We start from the raw sequence: 26798 nt of genomic DNA, 5'->3' as shown, positions 1-26798 counted from the left end.
GAAATAAGAAAACAGTATGAAGTGACAGAAATGTTGTGAAGTACGTCAGGGCATATTGTTTTGTAGCAGTGCACAACGGCAAATTTGTAAACAAAAATTTACCTTTCGTCGCTACAAGAGATGGATACTTTGTCGAAAAGCCTGTGTCTTGTGTGCATGTTTTCGCACCTTTCCACGGCACGGCGCGGCACAGAGCTGCTCTGGTAGCTCCGAACGGCCGCACACGTCGCCTCGGACACGCCGGTTCGGCCCGCGCCCATCTCGCAGATGTTCCTCGTGCTTGTGCTGTCATATGGACCGCGACCCGAGCGGCAGCGAGCGGCAGTCGAGCAAACACGCGATCTAGTGTGACGGAAGGTGACAGCCGATTATGCACCGTGCGAATTACGCAAATATCTAGAAGCGCGACGCGTGTCAGGCAGGTGAGAACGCTTCTCTCGGTCCAGCAGGACACTGCCACACCCCGCGCAGTCCACCCGCCGCCCGGCCGCGCGCAATCCCTGCGACGGACAACAATAACAAGGTGCGTCTCCCGCGAGTGTCGGAGGCCGCACGAACCAAACGAATGACGGGCGGTGCAACGAGCAGCTGTGTTGTGCGTCTGACCCACGTGGCGGCGCGCCGCACTGCGCGTCGCCTTCGAGGTGGAAGGACGTGCTTTGCGTCAAATGTGCCACCGAAAATGGCGATTGCGTGTATTGGGAGGAGAGGCGAATCCTTCTTGTGCCGTGCGGCTACAGTATAAGGACGCCAACGGCCATACCATGTTGAATACACCGGTTCTCGTCCGATCACCGAAGTTAAGCAACATCGGGCCCGGTTAGTACTTGGATGGGTGACCGCCTGGGAACACCGGGTGCTGTTGGCTCCCTCTCTTCTTTCAAATTTTATGTCTCTACACCTGCCAGCCCTCTTTTCATACAAACTCTCAGGTGCGACAAAGATGCTTCCACAAGCATTTTAAACTACTGTATTAAACGAAAGATGCGAAATTACAGTAATGAACTCAGTTTGTACAAGAATGCGCGGAGGAAGAGTGATAGGAACTCGTTGAAAATAACGAAACACTGCGAATCGACAGATGTGCTCTTGAAATGCGTCAGAGCCTACTGTTTTGTAGGAGCGCTAAATTCCAAAAACTAACTACATTAAAAAAAAAAAAAACCTGTTCCCGTCCGACCACCGAAGATAAGCAACAACGTTTATATTCGGATCGGCGACCGCCTGGGAACTCTGGCTGTCTTCATTTCTTGCTTTCTTGTCGCTACCCCTGCCAGCCGTTTTTTCATGCTACCTTTCTCATGTGACAAAGATGCTTCCATACTGATTTTAAACTATCGTAAGATACGATATTAAGGAACTCAGTTTGAAAAGAGTGCGCCAAGGAAGACTTCCAAAGAGTCTCTGGAAATAACAAAACAGTATGAAGTGACAGAAATGTTGTGAAATACGTCAGGGCATATTGTTTTGTAGCAGTGCACAACGGCAAATTTGTAAACAAAAATTTACCTTTCGTCGCTACAAGAGATGGATACTTTGTCGAAAAGCCTGTGTCTTGTGTGCATGTTTTCGCACCTTTCCACGGCACGGCGCGGCACAGAGCTGCTCTGGTAGCTCCGAACGGCCGCACACGTCGCCTCGGACACGCCGGTTCGGCCCGCGCCCATCTCGCAGATGTTCCTCGTGCTTGTGCTGTCATATGGACCGCGACCCGAGCGGCAGCGAGCGGCAGTCGAGCAAAGTCGGGACAAGTCGGGACGGAAGGTGACAGCCGATTATGCACCGTGCGAATTACGCAAATATCTAGAAGCGCGACGCGTGTCAGGCAGGTGAGAACGCTTCTCTCGGTCCAGCAGGACACTGCCACACCCCGCGCAGTCCACCCGCCGCCCGGCCGCGCGCAATCCCTGCGACGGACAACAATAACAAGGTGCGTCTCCCGCGAGTGTCGGAGGCCGCACGAACCAAACGAATGACGGGCGGTGCAACGAGCAGCTGTGTTGTGCGTCTGACCCACGTGGCGGCGCGCCGCACTGCGCGTCGCCTTCGAGGTGGAAGGACGTGCTTTGCGTCAAATGTGCCACCGAAAATGGCGATTGCGTGTATTGGGAGGAGAGGCGAATCCTTCTTGTGCCGTGCGGCTACAGTATAAGGACGCCAACGGCCATACCATGTTGAATACACCGGTTCTCGTCCGATCACCGAAGTTAAGCAACATCGGGCCCGGTTAGTACTTGGATGGGTGACCGCCTGGGAACACCGGGTGCTGTTGGCTCCCTCTCTTCTTTCAAATTTTATGTCTCTACACCTGCCAGCCCTCTTTTCATACAAACTCTCAGGTGCGACAAAGATGCTTCCACAAGCATTTTAAACTACTGTATTAAACGAAAGATGCGAAATTACAGTAATGAACTCAGTTTGTACAAGAATGCGCGGAGGAAGAGTGATAGGAACTCGTTGAAAATAACGAAACACTGCGAATCGACAGATGTGCTCTTGAAATGCGTCAGAGCCTACTGTTTTGTAGGAGCGCTAAATTCCAAAAACTAACTACATTAAAAAAAAAAAAAACCTGTTCCCGTCCGACCACCGAAGATAAGCAACAACGTTTATATTCGGATCGGCGACCGCCTGGGAACTCTGGCTGTCTTCATTTCTTGCTTTCTTGTCGCTACCCCTGCCAGCCGTTTTTTCATGCTACCTTTCTCATGTGACAAAGATGCTTCCATACTGATTTTAAACTATCGTAAGATACGATATTAAGGAACTCAGTTTGAAAAGAGTGCGCCAAGGAAGACTTCCAAAGAGTCTCTGGAAATAACAAAACAGTATGAAGTGACAGAAATGTTGTGAAATACGTCAGGGCATATTGTTTTGTAGCAGTGCACAACGGCAAATTTGTAAACAAAAATTTACCTTTCGTCGCTACAAGAGATGGATACTTTGTCGAAAAGCCTGTGTCTTGTGTGCATGTTTTCGCACCTTTCCACGGCACGGCGCGGCACAGAGCTGCTCTGGTAGCTCCGAACGGCCGCACACGTCGCCTCGGACACGCCGGTTCGGCCCGCGCCCATCTCGCAGATGTTCCTCGTGCTTGTGCTGTCATATGGACCGCGACCCGAGCGGCAGCGAGCGGCAGTCGAGCAAAGTCGGGACAAGTCGGGACGGAAGGTGACAGCCGATTATGCACCGTGCGAATTACGCAAATATCTAGAAGCGCGACGCGTGTCAGGCAGGTGAGAACGCTTCTCTCGGTCCAGCAGGACACTGCCACACCCCGCGCAGTCCACCCGCCGCCCGGCCGCGCGCAATCCCTGCGACGGACAACAATAACAAGGTGCGTCTCCCGCGAGTGTCGGAGGCCGCACGAACCAAACGAATGACGGGCGGTGCAACGAGCAGCTGTGTTGTGCGTCTGACCCACGTGGCGGCGCGCCGCACTGCGCGTCGCCTTCGAGGTGGAAGGACGTGCTTTGCGTCAAATGTGCCACCGAAAATGGCGATTGCGTGTATTGGGAGGAGAGGCGAATCCTTCTTGTGCCGTGCGGCTACAGTATAAGGACGCCAACGGCCATACCATGTTGAATACACCGGTTCTCGTCCGATCACCGAAGTTAAGCAACATCGGGCCCGGTTAGTACTTGGATGGGTGACCGCCTGGGAACACCGGGTGCTGTTGGCTCCCTCTCTTCTTTCAAATTTTATGTCTCTACACCTGCCAGCCCTCTTTTCATACAAACTCTCAGGTGCGACAAAGATGCTTCCACAAGCATTTTAAACTACTGTATTAAACGAAAGATGCGAAATTACAGTAATGAACTCAGTTTGTACAAGAATGCGCGGAGGAAGAGTGATAGGAACTCGTTGAAAATAACGAAACACTGCGAATCGACAGATGTGCTCTTGAAATGCGTCAGAGCCTACTGTTTTGTAGGAGCGCTAAATTCCAAAAACTAACTACATTAAAAAAAAAAAAAACCTGTTCCCGTCCGACCACCGAAGATAAGCAACAACGTTTATATTCGGATCGGCGACCGCCTGGGAACTCTGGCTGTCTTCATTTCTTGCTTTCTTGTCGCTACCCCTGCCAGCCGTTTTTTCATGCTACCTTTCTCATGTGACAAAGATGCTTCCATACTGATTTTAAACTATCGTAAGATACGATATTAAGGAACTCAGTTTGAAAAGAGTGCGCCAAGGAAGACTTCCAAAGAGTCTCTGGAAATAACAAAACAGTATGAAGTGACAGAAATGTTGTGAAATACGTCAGGGCATATTGTTTTGTAGCAGTGCACAACGGCAAATTTGTAAACAAAAATTTACCTTTCGTCGCTACAAGAGATGGATACTTTGTCGAAAAGCCTGTGTCTTGTGTGCATGTTTTCGCACCTTTCCACGGCACGGCGCGGCACAGAGCTGCTCTGGTAGCTCCGAACGGCCGCACACGTCGCCTCGGACACGCCGGTTCGGCCCGCGCCCATCTCGCAGATGTTCCTCGTGCTTGTGCTGTCATATGGACCGCGACCCGAGCGGCAGCGAGCGGCAGTCGAGCAAAGTCGGGACAAGTCGGGACGGAAGGTGACAGCCGATTATGCACCGTGCGAATTACGCAAATATCTAGAAGCGCGACGCGTGTCAGGCAGGTGAGAACGCTTCTCTCGGTCCAGCAGGACACTGCCACACCCCGCGCAGTCCACCCGCCGCCCGGCCGCGCGCAATCCCTGCGACGGACAACAATAACAAGGTGCGTCTCCCGCGAGTGTCGGAGGCCGCACGAACCAAACGAATGACGGGCGGTGCAACGAGCAGCTGTGTTGTGCGTCTGACCCACGTGGCGGCGCGCCGCACTGCGCGTCGCCTTCGAGGTGGAAGGACGTGCTTTGCGTCAAATGTGCCACCGAAAATGGCGATTGCGTGTATTGGGAGGAGAGGCGAATCCTTCTTGTGCCGTGCGGCTACAGTATAAGGACGCCAACGGCCATACCATGTTGAATACACCGGTTCTCGTCCGATCACCGAAGTTAAGCAACATCGGGCCCGGTTAGTACTTGGATGGGTGACCGCCTGGGAACACCGGGTGCTGTTGGCTCCCTCTCTTCTTTCAAATTTTATGTCTCTACACCTGCCAGCCCTCTTTTCATACAAACTCTCAGGTGCGACAAAGATGCTTCCACAAGCATTTTAAACTACTGTATTAAACGAAAGATGCGAAATTACAGTAATGAACTCAGTTTGTACAAGAATGCGCGGAGGAAGAGTGATAGGAACTCGTTGAAAATAACGAAACACTGCGAATCGACAGATGTGCTCTTGAAATGCGTCAGAGCCTACTGTTTTGTAGGAGCGCTAAATTCCAAAAACTAACTACATTAAAAAAAAAAAAAACCTGTTCCCGTCCGACCACCGAAGATAAGCAACAACGTTTATATTCGGATCGGCGACCGCCTGGGAACTCTGGCTGTCTTCATTTCTTGCTTTCTTGTCGCTACCCCTGCCAGCCGTTTTTTCATGCTACCTTTCTCATGTGACAAAGATGCTTCCATACTGATTTTAAACTATCGTAAGATACGATATTAAGGAACTCAGTTTGAAAAGAGTGCGCCAAGGAAGACTTCCAAAGAGTCTCTGGAAATAACAAAACAGTATGAAGTGACAGAAATGTTGTGAAATACGTCAGGGCATATTGTTTTGTAGCAGTGCACAACGGCAAATTTGTAAACAAAAATTTACCTTTCGTCGCTACAAGAGATGGATACTTTGTCGAAAAGCCTGTGTCTTGTGTGCATGTTTTCGCACCTTTCCACGGCACGGCGCGGCACAGAGCTGCTCTGGTAGCTCCGAACGGCCGCACACGTCGCCTCGGACACGCCGGTTCGGCCCGCGCCCATCTCGCAGATGTTCCTCGTGCTTGTGCTGTCATATGGACCGCGACCCGAGCGGCAGCGAGCGGCAGTCGAGCAAAGTCGGGACAAGTCGGGACGGAAGGTGACAGCCGATTATGCACCGTGCGAATTACGCAAATATCTAGAAGCGCGACGCGTGTCAGGCAGGTGAGAACGCTTCTCTCGGTCCAGCAGGACACTGCCACACCCCGCGCAGTCCACCCGCCGCCCGGCCGCGCGCAATCCCTGCGACGGACAACAATAACAAGGTGCGTCTCCCGCGAGTGTCGGAGGCCGCACGAACCAAACGAATGACGGGCGGTGCAACGAGCAGCTGTGTTGTGCGTCTGACCCACGTGGCGGCGCGCCGCACTGCGCGTCGCCTTCGAGGTGGAAGGACGTGCTTTGCGTCAAATGTGCCACCGAAAATGGCGATTGCGTGTATTGGGAGGAGAGGCGAATCCTTCTTGTGCCGTGCGGCTACAGTATAAGGACGCCAACGGCCATACCATGTTGAATACACCGGTTCTCGTCCGATCACCGAAGTTAAGCAACATCGGGCCCGGTTAGTACTTGGATGGGTGACCGCCTGGGAACACCGGGTGCTGTTGGCTCCCTCTCTTCTTTCAAATTTTATGTCTCTACACCTGCCAGCCCTCTTTTCATACAAACTCTCAGGTGCGACAAAGATGCTTCCACAAGCATTTTAAACTACTGTATTAAACGAAAGATGCGAAATTACAGTAATGAACTCAGTTTGTACAAGAATGCGCGGAGGAAGAGTGATAGGAACTCGTTGAAAATAACGAAACACTGCGAATCGACAGATGTGCTCTTGAAATGCGTCAGAGCCTACTGTTTTGTAGGAGCGCTAAATTCCAAAAACTAACTACATTAAAAAAAAAAAAAACCTGTTCCCGTCCGACCACCGAAGATAAGCAACAACGTTTATATTCGGATCGGCGACCGCCTGGGAACTCTGGCTGTCTTCATTTCTTGCTTTCTTGTCGCTACCCCTGCCAGCCGTTTTTTCATGCTACCTTTCTCATGTGACAAAGATGCTTCCATACTGATTTTAAACTATCGTAAGATACGATATTAAGGAACTCAGTTTGAAAAGAGTGCGCCAAGGAAGACTTCCAAAGAGTCTCTGGAAATAACAAAACAGTATGAAGTGACAGAAATGTTGTGAAATACGTCAGGGCATATTGTTTTGTAGCAGTGCACAACGGCAAATTTGTAAACAAAAATTTACCTTTCGTCGCTACAAGAGATGGATACTTTGTCGAAAAGCCTGTGTCTTGTGTGCATGTTTTCGCACCTTTCCACGGCACGGCGCGGCACAGAGCTGCTCTGGTAGCTCCGAACGGCCGCACACGTCGCCTCGGACACGCCGGTTCGGCCCGCGCCCATCTCGCAGATGTTCCTCGTGCTTGTGCTGTCATATGGACCGCGACCCGAGCGGCAGCGAGCGGCAGTCGAGCAAAGTCGGGACAAGTCGGGACGGAAGGTGACAGCCGATTATGCACCGTGCGAATTACGCAAATATCTAGAAGCGCGACGCGTGTCAGGCAGGTGAGAACGCTTCTCTCGGTCCAGCAGGACACTGCCACACCCCGCGCAGTCCACCCGCCGCCCGGCCGCGCGCAATCCCTGCGACGGACAACAATAACAAGGTGCGTCTCCCGCGAGTGTCGGAGGCCGCACGAACCAAACGAATGACGGGCGGTGCAACGAGCAGCTGTGTTGTGCGTCTGACCCACGTGGCGGCGCGCCGCACTGCGCGTCGCCTTCGAGGTGGAAGGACGTGCTTTGCGTCAAATGTGCCACCGAAAATGGCGATTGCGTGTATTGGGAGGAGAGGCGAATCCTTCTTGTGCCGTGCGGCTACAGTATAAGGACGCCAACGGCCATACCATGTTGAATACACCGGTTCTCGTCCGATCACCGAAGTTAAGCAACATCGGGCCCGGTTAGTACTTGGATGGGTGACCGCCTGGGAACACCGGGTGCTGTTGGCTCCCTCTCTTCTTTCAAATTTTATGTCTCTACACCTGCCAGCCCTCTTTTCATACAAACTCTCAGGTGCGACAAAGATGCTTCCACAAGCATTTTAAACTACTGTATTAAACGAAAGATGCGAAATTACAGTAATGAACTCAGTTTGTACAAGAATGCGCGGAGGAAGAGTGATAGGAACTCGTTGAAAATAACGAAACACTGCGAATCGACAGATGTGCTCTTGAAATGCGTCAGAGCCTACTGTTTTGTAGGAGCGCTAAATTCCAAAAACTAACTACATTAAAAAAAAAAAAAACCTGTTCCCGTCCGACCACCGAAGATAAGCAACAACGTTTATATTCGGATCGGCGACCGCCTGGGAACTCTGGCTGTCTTCATTTCTTGCTTTCTTGTCGCTACCCCTGCCAGCCGTTTTTTCATGCTACCTTTCTCATGTGACAAAGATGCTTCCATACTGATTTTAAACTATCGTAAGATACGATATTAAGGAACTCAGTTTGAAAAGAGTGCGCCAAGGAAGACTTCCAAAGAGTCTCTGGAAATAACAAAACAGTATGAAGTGACAGAAATGTTGTGAAATACGTCAGGGCATATTGTTTTGTAGCAGTGCACAACGGCAAATTTGTAAACAAAAATTTACCTTTCGTCGCTACAAGAGATGGATACTTTGTCGAAAAGCCTGTGTCTTGTGTGCATGTTTTCGCACCTTTCCACGGCACGGCGCGGCACAGAGCTGCTCTGGTAGCTCCGAACGGCCGCACACGTCGCCTCGGACACGCCGGTTCGGCCCGCGCCCATCTCGCAGATGTTCCTCGTGCTTGTGCTGTCATATGGACCGCGACCCGAGCGGCAGCGAGCGGCAGTCGAGCAAAGTCGGGACAAGTCGGGACGGAAGGTGACAGCCGATTATGCACCGTGCGAATTACGCAAATATCTAGAAGCGCGACGCGTGTCAGGCAGGTGAGAACGCTTCTCTCGGTCCAGCAGGACACTGCCACACCCCGCGCAGTCCACCCGCCGCCCGGCCGCGCGCAATCCCTGCGACGGACAACAATAACAAGGTGCGTCTCCCGCGAGTGTCGGAGGCCGCACGAACCAAACGAATGACGGGCGGTGCAACGAGCAGCTGTGTTGTGCGTCTGACCCACGTGGCGGCGCGCCGCACTGCGCGTCGCCTTCGAGGTGGAAGGACGTGCTTTGCGTCAAATGTGCCACCGAAAATGGCGATTGCGTGTATTGGGAGGAGAGGCGAATCCTTCTTGTGCCGTGCGGCTACAGTATAAGGACGCCAACGGCCATACCATGTTGAATACACCGGTTCTCGTCCGATCACCGAAGTTAAGCAACATCGGGCCCGGTTAGTACTTGGATGGGTGACCGCCTGGGAACACCGGGTGCTGTTGGCTCCCTCTCTTCTTTCAAATTTTATGTCTCTACACCTGCCAGCCCTCTTTTCATACAAACTCTCAGGTGCGACAAAGATGCTTCCACAAGCATTTTAAACTACTGTATTAAACGAAAGATGCGAAATTACAGTAATGAACTCAGTTTGTACAAGAATGCGCGGAGGAAGAGTGATAGGAACTCGTTGAAAATAACGAAACACTGCGAATCGACAGATGTGCTCTTGAAATGCGTCAGAGCCTACTGTTTTGTAGGAGCGCTAAATTCCAAAAACTAACTACATTAAAAAAAAAAAAAACCTGTTCCCGTCCGACCACCGAAGATAAGCAACAACGTTTATATTCGGATCGGCGACCGCCTGGGAACTCTGGCTGTCTTCATTTCTTGCTTTCTTGTCGCTACCCCTGCCAGCCGTTTTTTCATGCTACCTTTCTCATGTGACAAAGATGCTTCCATACTGATTTTAAACTATCGTAAGATACGATATTAAGGAACTCAGTTTGAAAAGAGTGCGCCAAGGAAGACTTCCAAAGAGTCTCTGGAAATAACAAAACAGTATGAAGTGACAGAAATGTTGTGAAATACGTCAGGGCATATTGTTTTGTAGCAGTGCACAACGGAAAATTTGTAAACAAAAATTTACCTTTCGTCGCTACAAGAGATGGATACTTTGTCGAAAAGCCTGTGTCTTGTGTGCATGTTTTCGCACCTTTCCACGGCACGGCGCGGCACAGAGCTGCTCTGGTAGCTCCGAACGGCCGCACACGTCGCCTCGGACACGCCGGTTCGGCCCGCGCCCATCTCGCAGATGTTCCTCGTGCTTGTGCTGTCATATGGACCGCGACCCGAGCGGCAGCGAGCGGCAGTCGAGCAAAGTCGGGACAAGTCGGGACGGAAGGTGACAGCCGATTATGCACCGTGCGAATTACGCAAATATCTAGAAGCGCGACGCGTGTCAGGCAGGTGAGAACGCTTCTCTCGGTCCAGCAGGACACTGCCACACCCCGCGCAGTCCACCCGCCGCCCGGCCGCGCGCAATCCCTGCGACGGACAACAATAACAAGGTGCGTCTCCCGCGAGTGTCGGAGGCCGCACGAACCAAACGAATGACGGGCGGTGCAACGAGCAGCTGTGTTGTGCGTCTGACCCACGTGGCGGCGCGCCGCACTGCGCGTCGCCTTCGAGGTGGAAGGACGTGCTTTGCGTCAAATGTGCCACCGAAAATGGCGATTGCGTGTATTGGGAGGAGAGGCGAATCCTTCTTGTGCCGTGCGGCTACAGTATAAGGACGCCAACGGCCATACCATGTTGAATACACCGGTTCTCGTCCGATCACCGAAGTTAAGCAACATCGGGCCCGGTTAGTACTTGGATGGGTGACCGCCTGGGAACACCGGGTGCTGTTGGCTCCCTCTCTTCTTTCAAATTTTATGTCTCTACACCTGCCAGCCCTCTTTTCATACAAACTCTCAGGTGCGACAAAGATGCTTCCACAAGCATTTTAAACTACTGTATTAAACGAAAGATGCGAAATTACAGTAATGAACTCAGTTTGTACAAGAATGCGCGGAGGAAGAGTGATAGGAACTCGTTGAAAATAACGAAACACTGCGAATCGACAGATGTGCTCTTGAAATGCGTCAGAGCCTACTGTTTTGTAGGAGCGCTAAATTCCAAAAACTAACTACATTAAAAAAAAAAAAAACCTGTTCCCGTCCGACCACCGAAGATAAGCAACAACGTTTATATTCGGATCGGCGACCGCCTGGGAACTCTGGCTGTCTTCATTTCTTGCTTTCTTGTCGCTACCCCTGCCAGCCGTTTTTTCATGCTACCTTTCTCATGTGACAAAGATGCTTCCATACTGATTTTAAACTATCGTAAGATACGATATTAAGGAACTCAGTTTGAAAAGAGTGCGCCAAGGAAGACTTCCAAAGAGTCTCTGGAAATAACAAAACAGTATGAAGTGACAGAAATGTTGTGAAATACGTCAGGGCATATTGTTTTGTAGCAGTGCACAACGGCAAATTTGTAAACAAAAATTTACCTTTCGTCGCTACAAGAGATGGATACTTTGTCGAAAAGCCTGTGTCTTGTGTGCATGTTTTCGCACCTTTCCACGGCACGGCGCGGCACAGAGCTGCTCTGGTAGCTCCGAACGGCCGCACACGTCGCCTCGGACACGCCGGTTCGGCCCGCGCCCATCTCGCAGATGTTCCTCGTGCTTGTGCTGTCATATGGACCGCGACCCGAGCGGCAGCGAGCGGCAGTCGAGCAAAGTCGGGACAAGTCGGGACGGAAGGTGACAGCCGATTATGCACCGTGCGAATTACGCAAATATCTAGAAGCGCGACGCGTGTCAGGCAGGTGAGAACGCTTCTCTCGGTCCAGCAGGACACTGCCACACCCCGCGCAGTCCACCCGCCGCCCGGCCGCGCGCAATCCCTGCGACGGACAACAATAACAAGGTGCGTCTCCCGCGAGTGTCGGAGGCCGCACGAACCAAACGAATGACGGGCGGTGCAACGAGCAGCTGTGTTGTGCGTCTGACCCACGTGGCGGCGCGCCGCACTGCGCGTCGCCTTCGAGGTGGAAGGACGTGCTTTGCGTCAAATGTGCCACCGAAAATGGCGATTGCGTGTATTGGGAGGAGAGGCGAATCCTTCTTGTGCCGTGCGGCTACAGTATAAGGACGCCAACGGCCATACCATGTTGAATACACCGGTTCTCGTCCGATCACCGAAGTTAAGCAACATCGGGCCCGGTTAGTACTTGGATGGGTGACCGCCTGGGAACACCGGGTGCTGTTGGCTCCCTCTCTTCTTTCAAATTTTATGTCTCTACACCTGCCAGCCCTCTTTTCATACAAACTCTCAGGTGCGACAAAGATGCTTCCACAAGCATTTTAAACTACTGTATTAAACGAAAGATGCGAAATTACAGTAATGAACTCAGTTTGTACAAGAATGCGCGGAGGAAGAGTGATAGGAACTCGTTGAAAATAACGAAACACTGCGAATCGACAGATGTGCTCTTGAAATGCGTCAGAGCCTACTGTTTTGTAGGAGCGCTAAATTCCAAAAACTAACTACATTAAAAAAAAAAAAAACCTGTTCCCGTCCGACCACCGAAGATAAGCAACAACGTTTATATTCGGATCGGCGACCGCCTGGGAACTCTGGCTGTCTTCATTTCTTGCTTTCTTGTCGCTACCCCTGCCAGCCGTTTTTTCATGCTACCTTTCTCATGTGACAAAGATGCTTCCATACTGATTTTAAACTATCGTAAGATACGATATTAAGGAACTCAGTTTGAAAAGAGTGCGCCAAGGAAGACTTCCAAAGAGTCTCTGGAAATAACAAAACAGTATGAAGTGACAGAAATGTTGTGAAATACGTCAGGGCATATTGTTTTGTAGCAGTGCACAACGGAAAATTTGTAAACAAAAATTTACCTTTCGTCGCTACAAGAGATGGATACTTTGTCGAAAAGCCTGTGTCTTGTGTGCATGTTTTCGCACCTTTCCACGGCACGGCGCGGCACAGAGCTGCTCTGGTAGCTCCGAACGGCCGCACACGTCGCCTCGGACACGCCGGTTCGGCCCGCGCCCATCTCGCAGATGTTCCTCGTGCTTGTGCTGTCATATGGACCGCGACCCGAGCGGCAGCGAGCGGCAGTCGAGCAAAGTCGGGACAAGTCGGGACGGAAGGTGACAGCCGATTATGCACCGTGCGAATTACGCAAATATCTAGAAGCGCGACGCGTGTCAGGCAGGTGAGAACGCTTCTCTCGGTCCAGCAGGACACTGCCACACCCCGCGCAGTCCACCCGCCGCCCGGCCGCGCGCAATCCCTGCGACGGACAACAATAACAAGGTGCGTCTCCCGCGAGTGTCGGAGGCCGCACGAACCAAACGAATGACGGGCGGTGCAACGAGCAGCTGTGTTGTGCGTCTGACCCACGTGGCGGCGCGCCGCACTGCGCGTCGCCTTCGAGGTGGAAGGACGTGCTTTGCGTCAAATGTGCCACCGAAAATGGCGATTGCGTGTATTGGGAGGAGAGGCGAATCCTTCTTGTGCCGTGCGGCTACAGTATAAGGACGCCAACGGCCATACCATGTTGAATACACCGGTTCTCGTCCGATCACCGAAGTTAAGCAACATCGGGCCCGGTTAGTACTTGGATGGGTGACCGCCTGGGAACACCGGGTGCTGTTGGCTCCCTCTCTTCTTTCAAATTTTATGTCTCTACACCTGCCAGCCCTCTTTTCATACAAACTCTCAGGTGCGACAAAGATGCTTCCACAAGCATTTTAAACTACTGTATTAAACGAAAGATGCGAAATTACAGTAATGAACTCAGTTTGTACAAGAATGCGCGGAGGAAGAGTGATAGGAACTCGTTGAAAATAACGAAACACTGCGAATCGACAGATGTGCTCTTGAAATGCGTCAGAGCCTACTGTTTTGTAGGAGCGCTAAATTCCAAAAACTAACTACATTAAAAAAAAAAAAAACCTGTTCCCGTCCGACCACCGAAGATAAGCAACAACGTTTATATTCGGATCGGCGACCGCCTGGGAACTCTGGCTGTCTTCATTTCTTGCTTTCTTGTCGCTACCCCTGCCAGCCGTTTTTTCATGCTACCTTTCTCATGTGACAAAGATGCTTCCATACTGATTTTAAACTATCGTAAGATACGATATTAAGGAACTCAGTTTGAAAAGAGTGCGCCAAGGAAGACTTCCAAAGAGTCTCTGGAAATAACAAAACAGTATGAAGTGACAGAAATGTTGTGAAATACGTCAGGGCATATTGTTTTGTAGCAGTGCACAACGGAAAATTTGTAAACAAAAATTTACCTTTCGTCGCTACAAGAGATGGATACTTTGTCGAAAAGCCTGTGTCTTGTGTGCATGTTTTCGCACCTTTCCACGGCACGGCGCGGCACAGAGCTGCTCTGGTAGCTCCGAACGGCCGCACACGTCGCCTCGGACACGCCGGTTCGGCCCGCGCCCATCTCGCAGATGTTCCTCGTGCTTGTGCTGTCATATGGACCGCGACCCGAGCGGCAGCGAGCGGCAGTCGAGCAAAGTCGGGACAAGTCGGGACGGAAGGTGACAGCCGATTATGCACCGTGCGAATTACGCAAATATCTAGAAGCGCGACGCGTGTCAGGCAGGTGAGAACGCTTCTCTCGGTCCAGCAGGACACTGCCACACCCCGCGCAGTCCACCCGCCGCCCGGCCGCGCGCAATCCCTGCGACGGACAACAATAACAAGGTGCGTCTCCCGCGAGTGTCGGAGGCCGCACGAACCAAACGAATGACGGGCGGTGCAACGAGCAGCTGTGTTGTGCGTCTGACCCACGTGGCGGCGCGCCGCACTGCGCGTCGCCTTCGAGGTGGAAGGACGTGCTTTGCGTCAAATGTGCCACCGAAAATGGCGATTGCGTGTATTGGGAGGAGAGGCGAATCCTTCTTGTGCCGTGCGGCTACAGTATAAGGACGCCAACGGCCATACCATGTTGAATACACCGGTTCTCGTCCGATCACCGAAGTTAAGCAACATCGGGCCCGGTTAGTACTTGGATGGGTGACCGCCTGGGAACACCGGGTGCTGTTGGCTCCCTCTCTTCTTTCAAATTTTATGTCTCTACACCTGCCAGCCCTCTTTTCATACAAACTCTCAGGTGCGACAAAGATGCTTCCACAAGCATTTTAAACTACTGTATTAAACGAAAGATGCGAAATTACAGTAATGAACTCAGTTTGTACAAGAATGCGCGGAGGAAGAGTGATAGGAACTCGTTGAAAATAACGAAACACTGCGAATCGACAGATGTGCTCTTGAAATGCGTCAGAGCCTACTGTTTTGTAGGAGCGCTAAATTCCAAAAACTAACTACATTAAAAAAAAAAAAAACCTGTTCCCGTCCGACCACCGAAGATAAGCAACAACGTTTATATTCGGATCGGCGACCGCCTGGGAACTCTGGCTGTCTTCATTTCTTGCTTTCTTGTCGCTACCCCTGCCAGCCGTTTTTTCATGCTACCTTTCTCATGTGACAAAGATGCTTCCATACTGATTTTAAACTATCGTAAGATACGATATTAAGGAACTCAGTTTGAAAAGAGTGCGCCAAGGAAGACTTCCAAAGAGTCTCTGGAAATAACAAAACAGTATGAAGTGACAGAAATGTTGTGAAATACGTCAGGGCATATTGTTTTGTAGCAGTGCACAACGGCAAATTTGTAAACAAAAATTTACCTTTCGTCGCTACAAGAGATGGATACTTTGTCGAAAAGCCTGTGTCTTGTGTGCATGTTTTCGCACCTTTCCACGGCACGGCGCGGCACAGAGCTGCTCTGGTAGCTCCGAACGGCCGCACACGTCGCCTCGGACACGCCGGTTCGGCCCGCGCCCATCTCGCAGATGTTCCTCGTGCTTGTGCTGTCATATGGACCGCGACCCGAGCGGCAGCGAGCGGCAGTCGAGCAAAGTCGGGACAAGTCGGGACGGAAGGTGACAGCCGATTATGCACCGTGCGAATTACGCAAATATCTAGAAGCGCGACGCGTGTCAGGCAGGTGAGAACGCTTCTCTCGGTCCAGCAGGACACTGCCACACCCCGCGCAGTCCACCCGCCGCCCGGCCGCGCGCAATCCCTGCGACGGACAACAATAACAAGGTGCGTCTCCCGCGAGTGTCGGAGGCCGCACGAACCAAACGAATGACGGGCGGTGCAACGAGCAGCTGTGTTGTGCGTCTGACCCACGTGGCGGCGCGCCGCACTGCGCGTCGCCTTCGAGGTGGAAGGACGTGCTTTGCGTCAAATGTGCCACCGAAAATGGCGATTGCGTGTATTGGGAGGAGAGGCGAATCCTTCTTGTGCCGTGCGGCTACAGTATAAGGACGCCAACGGCCATACCATGTTGAATACACCGGTTCTCGTCCGATCACCGAAGTTAAGCAACATCGGGCCCGGTTAGTACTTGGATGGGTGACCGCCTGGGAACACCGGGTGCTGTTGGCTCCCTCTCTTCTTTCAAATTTTATGTCTCTACACCTGCCAGCCCTCTTTTCATACAAACTCTCAGGTGCGACAAAGATGCTTCCACAAGCATTTTAAACTACTGTATTAAACGAAAGATGCGAAATTACAGTAATGAACTCAGTTTGTACAAGAATGCGCGGAGGAAGAGTGATAGGAACTCGTTGAAAATAACGAAACACTGCGAATCGACAGATGTGCTCTTGAAATGCGTCAGAGCCTACTGTTTTGTAGGAGCGCTAAATTCCAAAAACTAACTACATTAAAAAAAAAAAAAACCTGTTCCCGTCCGACCACCGAAGATAAGCAACAACGTTTATATTCGGATCGGCGACCGCCTGGGAACTCTGGCTGTCTTCATTTCTTGCTTTCTTGTCGCTACCCCTGCCAGCCGTTTTTTCATGCTACCTTTCTCATGTGACAAAGATGCTTCCATACTAATTTTAAACTATCGTAAGATACGATATTAAGGAACTCAGTTTGAAAAGAGTGCGCCAAGGAAGACTTCCAAAGAGTCTCTGGAAATAACAAAACAGTATGAAGTGACAGAAATGTTGTGAAATACGTCAGGGCATATTGTTTTGTAGCAGTGCACAACGGCAAATTTGTAAACAAAAATTTACCTTTCGTCGCTACAAGAGATGGATACTTTGTCGAAAAGCCTGTGTCTTGTGTGCATGTTTTCGCACCTTTCCACGGCACGGCGCGGCACAGAGCTGCTCTGGTAGCTCCGAACGGCCGCACACGTCGCCTCGGACACGCCGGTTCGGCCCGCGCCCATCTCGCAGATGTTCCTCGTGCTTGTGCTGTCATATGGACCGCGACCCGAGCGGCAGCGAGCGGCAGTCGAGCAAAGTCGGGACAAGTCGGGACGGAAGGTGACAGCCGATTATGCACCGTGCGAATTACGCAAATATCTAGAAGCGCGACGCGTGTCAGGCAGGTGAGAACGCTTCTCTCGGTCCAGCAGGACACTGCCACACCCCGCGCAGTCCACCCGCCGCCCGGCCGCGCGCAATCCCTGCGACGGACAACAATAACAAGGTGCGTCTCCCGCGAGTGTCGGAGGCCGCACGAACCAAACGAATGACGGGCGGTGCAACGAGCAGCTGTGTTGTGCGTCTGACCCACGTGGCGGCGCGCCGCACTGCGCGTCGCCTTCGAGGTGGAAGGACGTGCTTTGCGTCAAATGTGCCACCGAAAATGGCGATTGCGTGTATTGGGAGGAGAGGCGAATCCTTCTTGTGCCGTGCGGCTACAGTATAAGGACGCCAACGGCCATACCATGTTGAATACACCGGTTCTCGTCCGATCACCGAAGTTAAGCAACATCGGGCCCGGTTAGTACTTGGATGGGTGACCGCCTGGGAACACCGGGTGCTGTTGGCTCCCTCTCTTCTTTCAAATTTTATGTCTCTACACCTGCCAGCCCTCTTTTCATACAAACTCTCAGGTGCGACAAAGATGCTTCCACAAGCATTTTAAACTACTGTATTAAACGAAAGATGCGAAATTACAGTAATGAACTCAGTTTGTACAAGAATGCGCGGAGGAAGAGTGATAGGAACTCGTTGAAAATAACGAAACACTGCGAATCGACAGATGTGCTCTTGAAATGCGTCAGAGCCTACTGTTTTGTAGGAGCGCTAAATTCCAAAAACTAACTACATTAAAAAAAAAAAAAACCTGTTCCCGTCCGACCACCGAAGATAAGCAACAACGTTTATATTCGGATCGGCGACCGCCTGGGAACTCTGGCTGTCTTCATTTCTTGCTTTCTTGTCGCTACCCCTGCCAGCCGTTTTTTCATGCTACCTTTCTCATGTGACAAAGATGCTTCCATACTGATTTTAAACTATCGTAAGATACGATATTAAGGAACTCAGTTTGAAAAGAGTGCGCCAAGGAAGACTTCCAAAGAGTCTCTGGAAATAACAAAACAGTATGAAGTGACAGAAATGTTGTGAAATACGTCAGGGCATATTGTTTTGTAGCAGTGCACAACGGCAAATTTGTAAACAAAAATTTACCTTTCGTCGCTACAAGAGATGGATACTTTGTCGAAAAGCCTGTGTCTTGTGTGCATGTTTTCGCACCTTTCCACGGCACGGCGCGGCACAGAGCTGCTCTGGTAGCTCCGAACGGCCGCACACGTCGCCTCGGACACGCCGGTTCGGCCCGCGCCCATCTCGCAGATGTTCCTCGTGCTTGTGCTGTCATATGGACCGCGACCCGAGCGGCAGCGAGCGGCAGTCGAGCAAAGTCGGGACAAGTCGGGACGGAAGGTGACAGCCGATTATGCACCGTGCGAATTACGCAAATATCTAGAAGCGCGACGCGTGTCAGGCAGGTGAGAACGCTTCTCTCGGTCCAGCAGGACACTGCCACACCCCGCGCAGTCCACCCGCCGCCCGGCCGCGCGCAATCCCTGCGACGGACAACAATAACAAGGTGCGTCTCCCGCGAGTGTCGGAGGCCGCACGAACCAAACGAATGACGGGCGGTGCAACGAGCAGCTGTGTTGTGCGTCTGACCCACGTGGCGGCGCGCCGCACTGCGCGTCGCCTTCGAGGTGGAAGGACGTGCTTTGCGTCAAATGTGCCACCGAAAATGGCGATTGCGTGTATTGGGAGGAGAGGCGAATCCTTCTTGTGCCGTGCGGCTACAGTATAAGGACGCCAACGGCCATACCATGTTGAATACACCGGTTCTCGTCCGATCACCGAAGTTAAGCAACATCGGGCCCGGTTAGTACTTGGATGGGTGACCGCCTGGGAACACCGGGTGCTGTTGGCTCCCTCTCTTCTTTCAAATTTTATGTCTCTACACCTGCCAGCCCTCTTTTCATACAAACTCTCAGGTGCGACAAAGATGCTTCCACAAGCATTTTAAACTACTGTATTAAACGAAAGATGCGAAATTACAGTAATGAACTCAGTTTGTACAAGAATGCGCGGAGGAAGAGTGATAGGAACTCGTTGAAAATAACGAAACACTGCGAATCGACAGATGTGCTCTTGAAATGCGTCAGAGCCTACTGTTTTGTAGGAGCGCTAAATTCCAAAAACTAACTACATTAAAAAAAAAAAAAACCTGTTCCCGTCCGACCACCGAAGATAAGCAACAACGTTTATATTCGGATCGGCGACCGCCTGGGAACTCTGGCTGTCTTCATTTCTTGCTTTCTTGTCGCTACCCCTGCCAGCCGTTTTTTCATGCTACCTTTCTCATGTGACAAAGATGCTTCCATACTGATTTTAAACTATCGTAAGATACGATATTAAGGAACTCAGTTTGAAAAGAGTGCGCCAAGGAAGACTTCCAAAGAGTCTCTGGAAATAACAAAACAGTATGAAGTGACAGAAATGTTGTGAAATACGTCAGGGCATATTGTTTTGTAGCAGTGCACAACGGAAAATTTGTAAACAAAAATTTACCTTTCGTCGCTACAAGAGATGGATACTTTGTCGAAAAGCCTGTGTCTTGTGTGCATGTTTTCGCACCTTTCCACGGCACGGCGCGGCACAGAGCTGCTCTGGTAGCTCCGAACGGCCGCACACGTCGCCTCGGACACGCCGGTTCGGCCCGCGCCCATCTCGCAGATGTTCCTCGTGCTTGTGCTGTCATATGGACCGCGACCCGAGCGGCAGCGAGCGGCAGTCGAGCAAAGTCGGGACAAGTCGGGACGGAAGGTGACAGCCGATTATGCACCGTGCGAATTACGCAAATATCTAGAAGCGCGACGCGTGTCAGGCAGGTGAGAACGCTTCTCTCGGTCCAGCAGGACACTGCCACACCCCGCGCAGTCCACCCGCCGCCCGGCCGCGCGCAATCCCTGCGACGGACAACAATAACAAGGTGCGTCTCCCGCGAGTGTCGGAGGCCGCACGAACCAAACGAATGACGGGCGGTGCAACGAGCAGCTGTGTTGTGCGTCTGACCCACGTGGCGGCGCGCCGCACTGCGCGTCGCCTTCGAGGTGGAAGGACGTGCTTTGCGTCAAATGTGCCACCGAAAATGGCGATTGCGTGTATTGGGAGGAGAGGCGAATCCTTCTTGTGCCGTGCGGCTACAGTATAAGGACGCCAACGGCCATACCATGTTGAATACACCGGTTCTCGTCCGATCACCGAAGTTAAGCAACATCGGGCCCGGTTAGTACTTGGATGGGTGACCGCCTGGGAACACCGGGTGCTGTTGGCTCCCTCTCTTCTTTCAAATTTTATGTCTCTACACCTGCCAGCCCTCTTTTCATACAAACTCTCAGGTGCGACAAAGATGCTTCCACAAGCATTTTAAACTACTGTATTAAACGAAAGATGCGAAATTACAGTAATGAACTCAGTTTGTACAAGAATGCGCGGAGGAAGAGTGATAGGAACTCGTTGAAAATAACGAAACACTGCGAATCGACAGATGTGCTCTTGAAATGCGTCAGAGCCTACTGTTTTGTAGGAGCGCTAAATTCCAAAAACTAACTACATTAAAAAAAAAAAAAACCTGTTCCCGTCCGACCACCGAAGATAAGCAACAACGTTTATATTCGGATCGGCGACCGCCTGGGAACTCTGGCTGTCTTCATTTCTTGCTTTCTTGTCGCTACCCCTGCCAGCCGTTTTTTCATGCTACCTTTCTCATGTGACAAAGATGCTTCCATACTGATTTTAAACTATCGTAAGATACGATATTAAGGAACTCAGTTTGAAAAGAGTGCGCCAAGGAAGACTTCCAAAGAGTCTCTGGAAATAACAAAACAGTATGAAGTGACAGAAATGTTGTGAAATACGTCAGGGCATATTGTTTTGTAGCAGTGCACAACGGCAAATTTGTAAACAAAAATTTACCTTTCGTCGCTACAAGAGATGGATACTTTGTCGAAAAGCCTGTGTCTTGTGTGCATGTTTTCGCACCTTTCCACGGCACGGCGCGGCACAGAGCTGCTCTGGTAGCTCCGAACGGCCGCACACGTCGCCTCGGACACGCCGGTTCGGCCCGCGCCCATCTCGCAGATGTTCCTCGTGCTTGTGCTGTCATATGGACCGCGACCCGAGCGGCAGCGAGCGGCAGTCGAGCAAAGTCGGGACAAGTCGGGACGGAAGGTGACAGCCGATTATGCACCGTGCGAATTACGCAAATATCTAGAAGCGCGACGCGTGTCAGGCAGGTGAGAACGCTTCTCTCGGTCCAGCAGGACACTGCCACACCCCGCGCAGTCCACCCGCCGCCCGGCCGCGCGCAATCCCTGCGACGGACAACAATAACAAGGTGCGTCTCCCGCGAGTGTCGGAGGCCGCACGAACCAAACGAATGACGGGCGGTGCAACGAGCAGCTGTGTTGTGCGTCTGACCCACGTGGCGGCGCGCCGCACTGCGCGTCGCCTTCGAGGTGGAAGGACGTGCTTTGCGTCAAATGTGCCACCGAAAATGGCGATTGCGTGTATTGGGAGGAGAGGCGAATCCTTCTTGTGCCGTGCGGCTACAGTATAAGGACGCCAACGGCCATACCATGTTGAATACACCGGTTCTCGTCCGATCACCGAAGTTAAGCAACATCGGGCCCGGTTAGTACTTGGATGGGTGACCGCCTGGGAACACCGGGTGCTGTTGGCTCCCTCTCTTCTTTCAAATTTTATGTCTCTACACCTGCCAGCCCTCTTTTCATACAAACTCTCAGGTGCGACAAAGATGCTTCCACAAGCATTTTAAACTACTGTATTAAACGAAAGATGCGAAATTACAGTAATGAACTCAGTTTGTACAAGAATGCGCGGAGGAAGAGTGATAGGAACTCGTTGAAAATAACGAAACACTGCGAATCGACAGATGTGCTCTTGAAATGCGTCAGAGCCTACTGTTTTGTAGGAGCGCTAAATTCCAAAAACTAACTACATTAAAAAAAAAAAAAAACCTGTTCCCGTCCGACCACCGAAGATAAGCAACAACGTTTATATTCGGATCGGCGACCGCCTGGGAACTCTGGCTGTCTTCATTTCTTGCTTTCTTGTCGCTACCCCTGCCAGCCGTTTTTTCATGCTACCTTTCTCATGTGACAAAGATGCTTCCATACTGATTTTAAACTATCGTAAGATACGATATTAAGGAACTCAGTTTGAAAAGAGTGCGCCAAGGAAGACTTCCAAAGAGTCTCTGGAAATAACAAAACAGTATGAAGTGACAGAAATGTTGTGAAATACGTCAGGGCATATTGTTTTGTAGCAGTGCACAACGGAAAATTTGTAAACAAAAATTTACCTTTCGTCGCTACAAGAGATGGATACTTTGTCGAAAAGCCTGTGTCTTGTGTGCATGTTTTCGCACCTTTCCACGGCACGGCGCGGCACAGAGCTGCTCTGGTAGCTCCGAACGGCCGCACACGTCGCCTCGGACACGCCGGTTCGGCCCGCGCCCATCTCGCAGATGTTCCTCGTGCTTGTGCTGTCATATGGACCGCGACCCGAGCGGCAGCGAGCGGCAGTCGAGCAAAGTCGGGACAAGTCGGGACGGAAGGTGACAGCCGATTATGCACCGTGCGAATTACGCAAATATCTAGAAGCGCGACGCGTGTCAGGCAGGTGAGAACGCTTCTCTCGGTCCAGCAGGACACTGCCACACCCCGCGCAGTCCACCCGCCGCCCGGCCGCGCGCAATCCCTGCGACGGACAACAATAACAAGGTGCGTCTCCCGCGAGTGTCGGAGGCCGCACGAACCAAACGAATGACGGGCGGTGCAACGAGCAGCTGTGTTGTGCGTCTGACCCACGTGGCGGCGCGCCGCACTGCGCGTCGCCTTCGAGGTGGAAGGACGTGCTTTGCGTCAAATGTGCCACCGAAAATGGCGATTGCGTGTATTGGGAGGAGAGGCGAATCCTTCTTGTGCCGTGCGGCTACAGTATAAGGACGCCAACGGCCATACCATGTTGAATACACCGGTTCTCGTCCGATCACCGAAGTTAAGCAACATCGGGCCCGGTTAGTACTTGGATGGGTGACCGCCTGGGAACACCGGGTGCTGTTGGCTCCCTCTCTTCTTTCAAATTTTATGTCTCTACACCTGCCAGCCCTCTTTTCATACAAACTCTCAGGTGCGACAAAGATGCTTCCACAAGCATTTTAAACTACTGTATTAAACGAAAGATGCGAAATTACAGTAATGAACTCAGTTTGTACAAGAATGCGCGGAGGAAGAGTGATAGGAACTCGTTGAAAATAACGAAACACTGCGAATCGACAGATGTGCTCTTGAAATGCGTCAGAGCCTACTGTTTTGTAGGAGCGCTAAATTCCAAAAACTAACTACATTAAAAAAAAAAAAACCTGTTCCCGTCCGACCACCGAAGATAAGCAACAACGTTTATATTCGGATCGGCGACCGCCTGGGAACTCTGGCTGTCTTCATTTCTTGCTTTCTTGTCGCTACCCCTGCCAGCCGTTTTTTCATGCTACCTTTCTCATGTGACAAAGATGCTTCGATACTGATTTTAAACTATCGTAAGGTACGATATTAAGGAACTCAGTTTGAAAAGAGTGCGCCAAGGAAGACTTCCAAAGAGTCTCTGGAAATAACAAAACAGTATGAAGTGACAGAAATGTTGTGAAATACGTCAGGGCATATTGTTTTGTAGCAGTGCACAACGGCAAATTTGTAAACAAAAATTTACCTTTCGTCGCTACAAGAGATGGATACTTTGTCGAAAAGCCTGTGTCTTGTGTGCATGTTTTCGCACCTTTCCACGGCACGGCGCGGCACAGAGCTGCTCTGGTAGCTCCGAACGGCCGCACACGTCGCCTCGGACACGCCGGTTCGGCCCGCGCCCATCTCGCAGATGTTCCTCGTGCTTGTGCTGTCATATGGACCGCGACCCGAGCGGCAGCGAGCGGCAGTCGAGCAAAGTCGGGACAAGTCGGGACGGAAGGTGACAGCCGATTATGCACCGTGCGAATTACGCAAATATCTAGAAGCGCGACGCGTGTCAGGCAGGTGAGAACGCTTCTCTCGGTCCAGCAGGACACTGCCACACCCCGCGCAGTCCACCCGCCGCCCGGCCGCGCGCAATCCCTGCGACGGACAACAATAACAAGGTGCGTCTCCCGCGAGTGTCGGAGGCCGCACGAACCAAACGAATGACGGGCGGTGCAACGAGCAGCTGTGTTGTGCGTCTGACCCACGTGGCGGCGCGCCGCACTGCGCGTCGCCTTCGAGGTGGAAGGACGTGCTTTGCGTCAAATGTGCCACCGAAAATGGCGATTGCGTGTATTGGGAGGAGAGGCGAATCCTTCTTGTGCCGTGCGGCTACAGTATAAGGACGCCAACGGCCATACCATGTTGAATACACCGGTTCTCGTCCGATCACCGAAGTTAAGCAACATCGGGCCCGGTTAGTACTTGGATGGGTGACCGCCTGGGAACACCGGGTGCTGTTGGCTCCCTCTCTTCTTTCAAATTTTATGTCTCTACACCTGCCAGCCCTCTTTTCATACAAACTCTCAGGTGCGACAAAGATGCTTCCACAAGCATTTTAAACTACTGTATTAAACGAAAGATGCGAAATTACAGTAATGAACTCAGTTTGTACAAGAATGCGCGGAGGAAGAGTGATAGGAACTCGTTGAAAATAACGAAACACTGCGAATCGACAGATGTGCTCTTGAAATGCGTCAGAGCCTACTGTTTTGTAGGAGCGCTAAATTCCAAAAACTAACTACATTAAAAAAAAAAAAACCTGTTCCCGTCCGACCACCGAAGATAAGCAACAACGTTTATATTCGGATCGGCGACCGCCTGGGAACTCTGGCTGTCTTCATTTCTTGCTTTCTTGTCGCTACCCCTGCCAGCCGTTTTTTCATGCTACCTTTCTCATGTGACAAAGATGCTTCCATACTGATTTTAAACTATCGTAAGATACGATATTAAGGAACTCAGTTTGAAAAGAGTGCGCCAAGGAAGACTTCCAAAGAGTCTCTGGAAATAACAAAACAGTATGAAGTGACAGAAATGTTGTGAAATACGTCAGGGCATATTGTTTTGTAGCAGTGCACAACGGCAAATTTGTAAACAAAAATTTACCTTTCGTCGCTACAAGAGATGGATACTTTGTCGAAAAGCCTGTGTCTTGTGTGCATGTTTTCGCACCTTTCCACGGCACGGCGCGGCACAGAGCTGCTCTGGTAGCTCCGAACGGCCGCACACGTCGCCTCGGACACGCCGGTTCGGCCCGCGCCCATCTCGCAGATGTTCCTCGTGCTTGTGCTGTCATATGGACCGCGACCCGAGCGGCAGCGAGCGGCAGTCGAGCAAAGTCGGGACAAGTCGGGACGGAAGGTGACAGCCGATTATGCACCGTGCGAATTACGCAAATATCTAGAAGCGCGACGCGTGTCAGGCAGGTGAGAACGCTTCTCTCGGTCCAGCAGGACACTGCCACACCCCGCGCAGTCCACCCGCCGCCCGGCCGCGCGCAATCCCTGCGACGGACAACAATAACAAGGTGCGTCTCCCGCGAGTGTCGGAGGCCGCACGAACCAAACGAATGACGGGCGGTGCAACGAGCAGCTGTGTTGTGCGTCTGACCCACGTGGCGGCGCGCCGCACTGCGCGTCGCCTTCGAGGTGGAAGGACGTGCTTTGCGTCAAATGTGCCACCGAAAATGGCGATTGCGTGTATTGGGAGGAGAGGCGAATCCTTCTTGTGCCGTGCGGCTACAGTATAAGGACGCCAACGGCCATACCATGTTGAATACACCGGTTCTCGTCCGATCACCGAAGTTAAGCAACATCGGGCCCGGTTAGTACTTGGATGGGTGACCGCCTGGGAACACCGGGTGCTGTTGGCTCCCTCTCTTCTTTCAAATTTTATGTCTCTACACCTGCCAGCCCTCTTTTCATACAAACTCTCAGGTGCGACAAAGATGCTTCCACAAGCATTTTAAACTACTGTATTAAACGAAAGATGCGAAATTACAGTAATGAACTCAGTTTGTACAAGAATGCGCGGAGGAAGAGTGATAGGAACTCGTTGAAAATAACGAAACACTGCGAATCGACAGATGTGCTCTTGAAATGCGTCAGAGCCTACTGTTTTGTAGGAGCGCTAAATTCCAAAAACTAACTACATTAAAAAAAAAAAAAACCTGTTCCCGTCCGACCACCGAAGATAAGCAACAACGTTTATATTCGGATCGGCGACCGCCTGGGAACTCTGGCTGTCTTCATTTCTTGCTTTCTTGTCGCTACCCCTGCCAGCCGTTTTTTCATGCTACCTTTCTCATGTGACAAAGATGCTTCCATACTGATTTTAAACTATCGTAAGATACGATATTAAGGAACTCAGTTTGAAAAGAGTGCGCCAAGGAAGACTTCCAAAGAGTCTCTGGAAATAACAAAACAGTATGAAGTGACAGAAATGTTGTGAAATACGTCAGGGCATATTGTTTTGTAG

At 51.4% G+C, this 26798-nt stretch overlaps 19 non-coding genes across 19 annotated transcripts; all 19 read left to right on the top strand.

Moving 5' to 3' along the window:
* Positions 1 to 749: 749 nt before the first annotated feature.
* On the top strand, positions 750 to 868 carry LOC126331596 (5S ribosomal RNA). The gene has a single exon (XR_007563388.1). It is a non-coding gene; the product is annotated as a 5S ribosomal RNA (ribosomal RNA).
* A 1288-nt stretch (positions 869 to 2156) lies between these two features.
* On the top strand, positions 2157 to 2275 carry LOC126331595 (5S ribosomal RNA). The gene has a single exon (XR_007563387.1). It is a non-coding gene; the product is annotated as a 5S ribosomal RNA (ribosomal RNA).
* A 1288-nt stretch (positions 2276 to 3563) lies between these two features.
* On the top strand, positions 3564 to 3682 carry LOC126331594 (5S ribosomal RNA). The gene has a single exon (XR_007563386.1). It is a non-coding gene; the product is annotated as a 5S ribosomal RNA (ribosomal RNA).
* Positions 3683 to 4970: 1288 nt separating this feature from the next.
* On the top strand, positions 4971 to 5089 carry LOC126331593 (5S ribosomal RNA). Its single transcript, XR_007563385.1, has one exon. It is a non-coding gene; the product is annotated as a 5S ribosomal RNA (ribosomal RNA).
* Positions 5090 to 6377: 1288 nt separating this feature from the next.
* Positions 6378 to 6496, top strand: LOC126331591 (5S ribosomal RNA). Its single transcript, XR_007563383.1, has one exon. It is a non-coding gene; the product is annotated as a 5S ribosomal RNA (ribosomal RNA).
* A 1288-nt stretch (positions 6497 to 7784) lies between these two features.
* Positions 7785 to 7903, top strand: LOC126331590 (5S ribosomal RNA). The gene has a single exon (XR_007563382.1). It is a non-coding gene; the product is annotated as a 5S ribosomal RNA (ribosomal RNA).
* A 1288-nt stretch (positions 7904 to 9191) lies between these two features.
* LOC126331589 (5S ribosomal RNA) lies at positions 9192 to 9310 on the top strand. The gene has a single exon (XR_007563381.1). It is a non-coding gene; the product is annotated as a 5S ribosomal RNA (ribosomal RNA).
* Positions 9311 to 10598: 1288 nt separating this feature from the next.
* Positions 10599 to 10717, top strand: LOC126331588 (5S ribosomal RNA). Its single transcript, XR_007563380.1, has one exon. It is a non-coding gene; the product is annotated as a 5S ribosomal RNA (ribosomal RNA).
* A 1288-nt stretch (positions 10718 to 12005) lies between these two features.
* LOC126331587 (5S ribosomal RNA) lies at positions 12006 to 12124 on the top strand. The gene has a single exon (XR_007563379.1). It is a non-coding gene; the product is annotated as a 5S ribosomal RNA (ribosomal RNA).
* Positions 12125 to 13412: 1288 nt separating this feature from the next.
* LOC126331585 (5S ribosomal RNA) lies at positions 13413 to 13531 on the top strand. Its single transcript, XR_007563378.1, has one exon. It is a non-coding gene; the product is annotated as a 5S ribosomal RNA (ribosomal RNA).
* Positions 13532 to 14819: 1288 nt separating this feature from the next.
* LOC126331584 (5S ribosomal RNA) lies at positions 14820 to 14938 on the top strand. Its single transcript, XR_007563377.1, has one exon. It is a non-coding gene; the product is annotated as a 5S ribosomal RNA (ribosomal RNA).
* A 1288-nt stretch (positions 14939 to 16226) lies between these two features.
* LOC126331583 (5S ribosomal RNA) lies at positions 16227 to 16345 on the top strand. Its single transcript, XR_007563376.1, has one exon. It is a non-coding gene; the product is annotated as a 5S ribosomal RNA (ribosomal RNA).
* Positions 16346 to 17633: 1288 nt separating this feature from the next.
* LOC126331582 (5S ribosomal RNA) lies at positions 17634 to 17752 on the top strand. Its single transcript, XR_007563375.1, has one exon. It is a non-coding gene; the product is annotated as a 5S ribosomal RNA (ribosomal RNA).
* A 1288-nt stretch (positions 17753 to 19040) lies between these two features.
* LOC126331581 (5S ribosomal RNA) lies at positions 19041 to 19159 on the top strand. Its single transcript, XR_007563374.1, has one exon. It is a non-coding gene; the product is annotated as a 5S ribosomal RNA (ribosomal RNA).
* Positions 19160 to 20447: 1288 nt separating this feature from the next.
* LOC126331612 (5S ribosomal RNA) lies at positions 20448 to 20566 on the top strand. The gene has a single exon (XR_007563403.1). It is a non-coding gene; the product is annotated as a 5S ribosomal RNA (ribosomal RNA).
* A 1288-nt stretch (positions 20567 to 21854) lies between these two features.
* On the top strand, positions 21855 to 21973 carry LOC126331611 (5S ribosomal RNA). The gene has a single exon (XR_007563402.1). It is a non-coding gene; the product is annotated as a 5S ribosomal RNA (ribosomal RNA).
* Positions 21974 to 23262: 1289 nt separating this feature from the next.
* On the top strand, positions 23263 to 23381 carry LOC126331604 (5S ribosomal RNA). The gene has a single exon (XR_007563395.1). It is a non-coding gene; the product is annotated as a 5S ribosomal RNA (ribosomal RNA).
* Positions 23382 to 24668: 1287 nt separating this feature from the next.
* LOC126331592 (5S ribosomal RNA) lies at positions 24669 to 24787 on the top strand. Its single transcript, XR_007563384.1, has one exon. It is a non-coding gene; the product is annotated as a 5S ribosomal RNA (ribosomal RNA).
* Positions 24788 to 26074: 1287 nt separating this feature from the next.
* Positions 26075 to 26193, top strand: LOC126331580 (5S ribosomal RNA). The gene has a single exon (XR_007563373.1). It is a non-coding gene; the product is annotated as a 5S ribosomal RNA (ribosomal RNA).
* The last annotated feature ends 605 nt before the right edge of the window (positions 26194 to 26798 follow it).

This window comes from Schistocerca gregaria, unplaced genomic scaffold (genome assembly GCF_023897955.1).
Source record: "Schistocerca gregaria isolate iqSchGreg1 unplaced genomic scaffold, iqSchGreg1.2 ptg001376l, whole genome shotgun sequence".
Classification (NCBI taxonomy): domain Eukaryota; kingdom Metazoa; phylum Arthropoda; class Insecta; order Orthoptera; family Acrididae; genus Schistocerca; species Schistocerca gregaria.
The sequence above is the reverse complement of the archived record's forward strand: the minus strand, read 5'-3'. Positions and strand labels throughout refer to the sequence as shown.